The sequence below is a fragment of the Xenopus laevis genome, chromosome 4L (assembly GCF_017654675.1).
Source record: "Xenopus laevis strain J_2021 chromosome 4L, Xenopus_laevis_v10.1, whole genome shotgun sequence".
Lineage (NCBI taxonomy): Eukaryota > Metazoa > Chordata > Amphibia > Anura > Pipidae > Xenopus > Xenopus laevis.
The window spans coordinates 153161535-153170075 of NC_054377.1; positions in this window are offsets into that span (position 1 = coordinate 153161535).

Below are 8541 nucleotides of genomic sequence, written 5' to 3' on the forward strand. Positions count from 1 at the left end.
GAGACAGTAGGACAAGATGGAGACAGTAGGACAAGATGGAGACAGTAGGACAAGATGGAGATAGTAGGACAAGATGGAGACAGTAGGACAAGGTGGAAATGGTAGGGCAAGACAGAGACAGTAGCACAAGATGGAGACAGTAGCACAAGATGGAGACAGAATGACAAGATGGAGACTTTAGGACAAGATGCAGGCAGTAGGACAAAATGGAGAAAGTAGTGCAAGATGGAGACAGTAGGACAAGACGGAGACAGCATGACAAGATGGAGGCAGTAGGACAAGATGGAGACAGTTGGGCAAGATAAAGACAGTAGCACAAGATGGAAACTGTAGCGAAAGAGGAATACGTAGGGCAACACAGAGACAGTGAGATAAGGTGAAAATTGTAGGGCAAGATGGAGACAGTAGCACAAGATGGAAACAGTAGCACAGTATGGAGACAGAAGGGCAAGATGGAGACTTTAGGACAAGATGGAGACAGTAGTGCAAGACGGAGACAGTAGGACAAGATGGAGACAGTAGGATAAGATGGAGGCAGTAGGACAAGATGGAGAGAGTAGGACAAGATGGAGACTTTAAGGCAAGATGGAGACAGCAGAACACAATGGAGACAGTAGGACAAGATGGAGACAGTATGGCAAGATGTAGAATTTAGGACAAGATGGAGACAGATGGACAAGATAAAAACAGTTTACACCAGAAAAATACAATATTTTAGGAGAGAATATAATATTTACCCTCACAGAAGGTTGAAAACTCTGGTGATTTGTGGAGATTTCCACAGCTTTAGGAGAGACAGTAGGTTGTTTAGTTCTCTCCCTGTGGTGGGTGTGGCCCAATAACTAAACAACCTACTACCTCATCCCACAATGTGGTGAGTCGACATCTGTTGGGGCGACACCCTCTGATAATCAAACTTGTGGCTGAGCTGTTCAATAAATGACAAAGAATACAGGATAGACAGTGATGAGACAAGAGTACATACTGGACTTTCAGGTGTCTCTAGTAGAGCAAATAGCCATTCTCCAAATTCTCACCCTATTGGGCTGCGCCCAGTGCTACTCCAAGCCCCTCCCTTAATCAGGGCTGAATTTGATATTGCGGCGCCCCGAGGCTGCACAGTCCTTGCGCTGAACAAATAGTGCGCGCTACCTCTTTGAGTCCCCAGTGCTTCTTGGGATGTGGTTGGGCGACATGCCGTTCCTAAAATGTTTCCGCCCTAGGCCCGGGCCTTTGTGGCCACAGACCAATCAGTGGGCTGAATCTTCCTTTGCACTATGCTGTTAGTAAATGATACAACTTTTATTAAAGTTACAATGGAAGCCATGCCCACCTCCTCATCATGAACCTTCTGGCCTGGTGGAACATGGACATGGTGAGACCACAAGAATATTTCCCAAAATGCCGCTTGCTACAATCTTTGTACAGTATTTAAATTGCACCAGGGAAAATTTGTCATATTTGAGGGCTAATTTACTAATGTCAGGCTTGTTGTCTGCACCCCTGTGCCATAGAGTCAGTCCATTGTCAGAATGGGCCAGTGGGGCACCAGGAAAAAACCTTGTGCCAACACCCAACCTGCTCCCCACCCAGAGTGCTGCATCTCTCTACCCCCTCCTGTCTCCAATCGCACCCACAACAAGATAAAATAAGGAGTGCGGGGGACGTAGAGGGGTTGTGGCTGAGGCAGGGGGCGGGGAAAGTGTGTGGACCCTGAAGTGGCAGATTTGGTGGACCCTGGACCCCCAGTCCGATGCAATGCCAGTCTGCACACTCCATTAGCCTTTTGGCCTCTCCAAATGTGGAAATACAACAACATGTTTAACATCAACAGGCTGTAATGATAAAGTCTGATCCTAACCTAATAATGGGGAGTCAGGCCCCCCAGTCGCACATGTAGCCATTTGCACAGCCATCCCTACAGTCACACATTAAAGGGTAACAAGAAAAATAAAGATAAAATCCATAGATACCTGCCACATCTGTGCAATGAAATCAAATAATTGTACATAAAATAAAATACTAAAGTGTACCCCAAGACTAAATATCCCCTTATTGCAATAGAAATGACATATCACAGCAGATATATTAAAGGCAAACTGAGCCTCCCGTGGCAGCACCGGCTTTCGGCTCCAGACAAAGACTTGGAAGAATGAGGGAGACGCAGCAATCCATGTTCCAGCTCTAAATCCCCCCTATTCCATAAAGGAGCCCAGATGATATTTTGGGAGGACATGAGAATAAGAAGAAATAGTTAAATAAAGAGCAAATCCCCGGGTGGAATTACCTGCTATTTAATAGGAGTGAGTCCTTATCCAGCCTGTGCCTATTGACATTGCTGCGAGTGAGCGGCTCATTGTGCCAGAGATTGGCAACCTCCCAGACTTGCTTCATGTGCTCCTGTGCATCCCCAGAACCTCATCTAACACCGGGGGGCTATTAAAGATTCTCCCGCACAGATGGGCATGAACAGTTGGTCCAAAATGCCCCCAACACAGATGACACTGCAACAAAATGGCACTGGGACAGAATTCTGCAGCCGCACAAAGACGTTGGCATGAGGCCTGGGCAGATCACAGACTCCCGGCCAGAGAGAAATATTCCTCAGGGACATTAAATGAATCCGATCCAGAGGGGCCACAGAATTAAGAGCAGCTGAAGCCCAGAAATATCTTCATATGAAGCCAGGGAGCAGTCTGGGGGGGTTCAGAAAGGCTGATGACTCCAATGTACGTCACCATCTGGGCACAGACAGGACTCGGCACATCACACACTGCCCCACTAATGCCCCTCCGATGCCACTTAACCTTCTATTTCATAATGAGGGGTGTCTATTCACTTACTAATGGCACGCGGACAGGGGCAACGATGAGCTTCAGCGGGGCTCCCCAAAATCCAGCCTTTATTATGGTGAAAAGGAATGGGAAGGAGGAACTGCTGGAAGAACCAGGGGTGATCCTGCCCAATTTGCCGCCTGAGGCGGCCTTAGTTTTTGCTGCCCCCCCGCCTCTCACCTTCAGTGCTGGACGGGTCCACGTCGCTAGTGCAGAGAGCGCAATTGTACTCTCTGCATTGAAAACCGGAAATTCGGCTCTTAGTTACCAGGAGCGGCAATTTTTCAGGGGGGCACTACCGCCTGAGGCAAGTGCCTCAACTCACCTCATTGTTTAAAATATTTTATTTGATTTTCATATTATCACCTCATTGTTGGAGCGCCCCTGGGAAGAACTGGTCCAATGAGACATCTCATTGTGTTTCTTCTAAGAAAAAGCATTTTCCTGTATTCTGATTAGGCTCTGCCTTCAGACTGGGCCCCCTTAGCTCATAACAAGGCTACAGATATATAGAAACATTGGGGTAACAGTCACCTGCTATAGTTCCAGGGGTACCCAGGGTACAAATAAGCACTCACCCCAAATCTCCCCCTAACTGACCTTCAGACTGGGCCCCCTTAGCTCATAACAAGGTTACAGATATATAGAAACATTGGGGTGTCACCCTGCTATAGTTCCAGGGGTATCCAGGGTACAAATAAGCACTCACCCCAAATCTCCCCCTAACTGACCTTCAGACTGGGCCCCCTTAGCTCATAACAAGGTTACAGATATATAGAAACATTGGGGTGTCACCTGCTATAGTTCCAGGGGTACCCAGGGCACAAATAAACACTCACCCCAAATCTCCCCCTAACTGACCTTCAGACTGGGCCCCCTTAGCTCATAACAAGGTTACAGATATATAGAAACATTGGGGTGTCACCTGCTATAGTTCCAGGGGTACCCAGGGCACAAATAAACACTCACCCCAAAATCTCCCCCTAACTGACCTTCAGACTGGGCCCCCTTAGCTCATAACAAGGTTACAGATATATAGAAACATTGGGGGTGTCACCCTGCTATAGTTCCAGGGGTACCCAGGGTACAAATAAACACTCACCCCAAATCTCCCCCTAACTGACCTTCAGACTGGGCCCCCTTAGCTCATAACAAGGTTACAGATATATAGAAACATTGGGGTGTCACCCTGCTATAGTTCCAGGGGTACCCAGGGTACAAATAAACTTACTTTTGGGAAACTGAAGCTTCACTATTGGATACACAGTAGATAACAGATAAGTACTACTATAGTTTATATAAACAAGCTGCTGTGTAGCCATGGGGGCAGCCATTCAAGCACAGGATACACAGTAGATAACAGATAAGTACTACTATAGTTTATATAAACAAGCTGCTGTGTAGCCATGGGGGCAGCCATTCAAGCTGCCTGAAAAAAAGAGAAAATGCACAGGTTACACAGCACATAACAGATAAACTCTGATCAATACAATGATGTTTTATCCACCATTGTATTGGATTGTACTGGAGAGCTGCTGAATAAAAAGCTAAATAAGTCAAAAACCACAAATAATAAAAAATGAAAACCGATTTCAAATTGTCTCAGAATATCCCTCTCTACATGATAAAAAAGGGTAATTTAAAGGTGAGCAATTCCTTTAATTTATTGAGGGAAATGACAGCGACTGTCAGTCTGTCCTGAAACTTTTATTAGCTTTTCTTTTTAAATATTTGAAAATATTTATATAACATTATTTACAAATCATACAACAGATGGTTACAGATGGTTTTTCCAATATCAAATATGATACATTTCATTTTTTCCCTTTGTATGTGTTTGTGAAGCAGCTGTGGGAGGGGGGTCAGCGACCCTGTAACTGATCCATGAGTTGATCCATGTGTTTGTCCCTGCTGAGCAGAATCCTTTAGTTTCATTAAAGGCGACTGATAGAATTGATACAATAGTTGCTCTTATATTCCCCATAGATCCTACTGAGAAATGGATCAACTAATGGATCAGCCAATTGGAACAGAATCTGCACCAGGATCACTGAGCTGCCGCACTCACACTCACACTCACACTCACACTGACATTACACTTGGATAAACAGTAAAAATGTTCTGGTGAAAAGTCACAAAACCAACTGAACTGAAAGAAATGTTCGGAATGTGAACAACCCCTTTAAGCTGTGAGTTTCAGTTCCCCAATAGAGCTGCTTATCTTATTAGTTACAATTGTATCTCAGTGCAGGTGCTGAGTATTCTGGGCTCTGCCAAAATCACCTTATCTAATTAAGTTTTAGAAACTTTGTATCTTTTTCTGGCATCATTGCAGGAGATATGGGACATTTCAATAAATCCGGGTGAGGTGTCAAACTGTCTTGCAAAAAATGGGACAATTAGGACGTGTGGGTGAGACTATAATAGAGTTGGGGGAGAAGTTCAGTATTTGGGTGTCACAATTGCCCCCGTTAATAAATAGGGAAGTCCTCGTGTGCTCGGCATCTTTTAATTGTGTAGGAACTTATTCCCAGAGATTCCTGTTACCTACACTGGAAAACACAAGGGTTCTGGGAGTTGTAAACCCCAAAACGAATGAAACTTCTTCCTTCGGCCAAAGTCACACATAGACCAGCGGATGTTCCTCAATTCTGCTCACGTTTCATCACAATTCTCACAATCACATCAGGTTTAGGGATGGGCGAATTTTTTCGCCTTGATTCGCCGCACAAATGACGCCCACAGACTTGTATGGCGTCATGCATCAAAAAATTTTGCCGCACCCCAAAAACTTTTTGACGCCCATAGACTTTAATGGGCGTCGGCGACATTTCGCCAGCGGCTAATTTTTGACGAAACGGGTCAAATTCGCTCATCCCTAATCAGGTTCAGTCAGGTTGGATACGTTTCCAATTCCACTTCCCAATCTCCCCAGTGTCCCAGTCTCACTATCCCGTTCCTTCCTAGGGGTCCACTCAGCTCTCCCCCTTATAGAACTTTCCTACACCCTAAATATCTTCTTTAATTCTGACTGGCGGTTACTCATTGTTTTTTGAACGGCTGACCGTGTCCAAACTGGCGCCTGGTTTTCTGAATTAGGAGAATGGGCAGGATTCCCTATGATTGTTGTGGTGATTGGCCAATCAACAACTGCCACGTCATAGTCCCTCCCCTGATGTCACTACTCCGCCCCCATTGCGTTACAGCCCCGGAGTTAGATGGGCCAAACGGTGACAAAATGATCCCCTGCACAGTTACCATTATGTTCGTATAAAAGAGGGAGAAATATAGGGGATCATTTTAAAGGAGAAGGAAAGGCTAAAAGTAAGTAATCTTTATCAGAAAGGTCTATATAAATACATCAGTAACCCCTCAAAGTAATGCTGCTCTGAGTCCTCTATCAAAAGAAACATCACATTTCTTTCCTTCTATTGTGTACTCATGGGCTTCTGTATCAGACTTCCTGTTTTCAGCTTAAACCTCCAGGGCTTGGGCTTGAGCATGCTCAGTTTGCTCCTCTCTCCCTCCCTGCTGTAATCTGAGCCCAGAGCTATGAGTGAGCAGGGAGAGACTCAGGCAGGAAGTGTTGTCACACCAAGCTAATATGGCAGCTGCTATTGTAAACAAACAGAGAGAGCTTCTAGAGCTGTTTACTCAGGTATGGTAAAGTATTCTACATAATAAATATAGTGTTATAGCTTCACTATTGTGGCTTATCTATTGGCAATAAACTGCTTCTGTACCTTTCCTTCTCCTTTAAACGAGGAGTTTAACTTGAATTGTAACTTATAAAGCTTTATTTTGTATCTATTTTGTTCCTGATTCGTTGTAGTTCCGATGTTTCATTTATCCCCTTTAGATTGTTTCAGTGAACGAGACTAAGACCAGGGAAAGCTTCCGCTCAGGGTAAAGTAGTTCCTTTTTAGTATTTTTAGTTATTAGTATTTTAGCCGTCCTTAAACTTTGTACTCTTTTCCATATGTGTAAATGTTTTTAACTTTATTATCACTGCTTTTTGGGTAATAATGTTTCTTGTATTAACATGTTGGATGAACCGTTAATGGAAAAGAAGGAAACACTGGACATTTATGGGGATCACGGAATGTTTTTCCTCACAGTCTTTTATTCATAATGTTTTTTATTCACAATTTTTATGCATCATGTGATCTCTTATTACGTATTACACGAGAGGTTATTAGCAAATGAATGTCTCTGACAAGCCTGTCGTGCTTTGTATTAGGAAATGTGAATTGTTATCATGTGGTAATTGGATTTAATTACGAGGGGTATTAATGACAAGACTTGAATAAACACACAGGGGTCCGTCCTCTTCACCTGCTGTCGAGTGTCTGGTGATTCTTTTGCTCTCATGTTCTCTCTCCTCTCACTTCTCCTTCCTCATCCCGTTTGCTTTGCCTTTACTTGTTTGCTGACTTTCTGCCTTAATCTTCTTCCCATGAATCACTCACAGTTCCTCCCATACTCTCCCTTTTATACCCTCTCTATTCTCCATCCACTGGGACTTTCCCAAAACTCTACCAAATGATTCCAACTCATTGATTCCCACTCATTGATTCCCACTCATTGATTCCCACTCATTGATTTCCACTCATTGATTCCCACTCATTGATTCCCACTCATTGATTCCCACTCATTGATTTCCACTTATTGATTCCCACTCATTGATTTCCACTTATTGATTCCCACTCATTGATTCCCACTCATTGATTTCCACTCATTGATTCCCACTCATTGATTCCCACTCATTGATTCCCACTCATTGATTTCCACTCATTGATTCCCACTCATTGATTTCCACTCATTGATTTCCACTCATTGATTTCCACTCATTGATTCCCACTCATTGATTCCCACTCATTGATTTCCACTCATTAATTCCCACTCATTGATTCCCACTCATTGATTCCCACTCATTGATTCCCACTCATTGATTCCCACTCATTAATTCCCACTCATTGATTCCCACTCATTGATTCCCACTCATTGATTTCCACTCATTGATTCCCACTCATTGATTTCCACTCATTAATTCCCACTCATTGATTTCCACTCATCAGCTCCCTCTACAGACCTCGGTGCTGTAACTACAACTCATCACTTTTAAAATAACTCTCACACTCCATCTAGTGGCCAAAACTAGTAATGACCCCAGACGCGCACACCAAGAAAACAGGAATTGGTGCAGAATGTGGGGGCCACAAGAGTCCGAACTTGGGGGAGGCATTAGATAATGTGTTGGACTGGGACACCAGGGGTCCAAACACCTTTAGACCAGGGGCCACTCTCAGTACTATTATTTTTCTTCCTCTCCTCACTCAACCCCTATTCTCCTGTCTATTTTCTTTACATACTATAATCTATTATTCCATCTATTTAGTCTCTTTGTTCTCATAAAAATAGGGAATGGCCATGAAATAGGCCAAATGTTTATAATCATGAGGGGCCACTAATACCTGGGCCCACTGGGACTTTTCCTGGTTTCCCTGTGGGCCAGTCTGACACTCAGGCCCGGATTTGTGGAAAGGCCACCTAGGCCCGGGCCTAGGGTGGCAGGATTTTAGGGGGCGGCATGCTGCTCAACCACACCCACATTGGTTCAAAAACACTGAGGATGCGCCGGAGATCATTTTTTAAATTTCCCATCCGCCAATCCCCATTGCTCCTGTCCCGCTGGAGTGAACAGGGG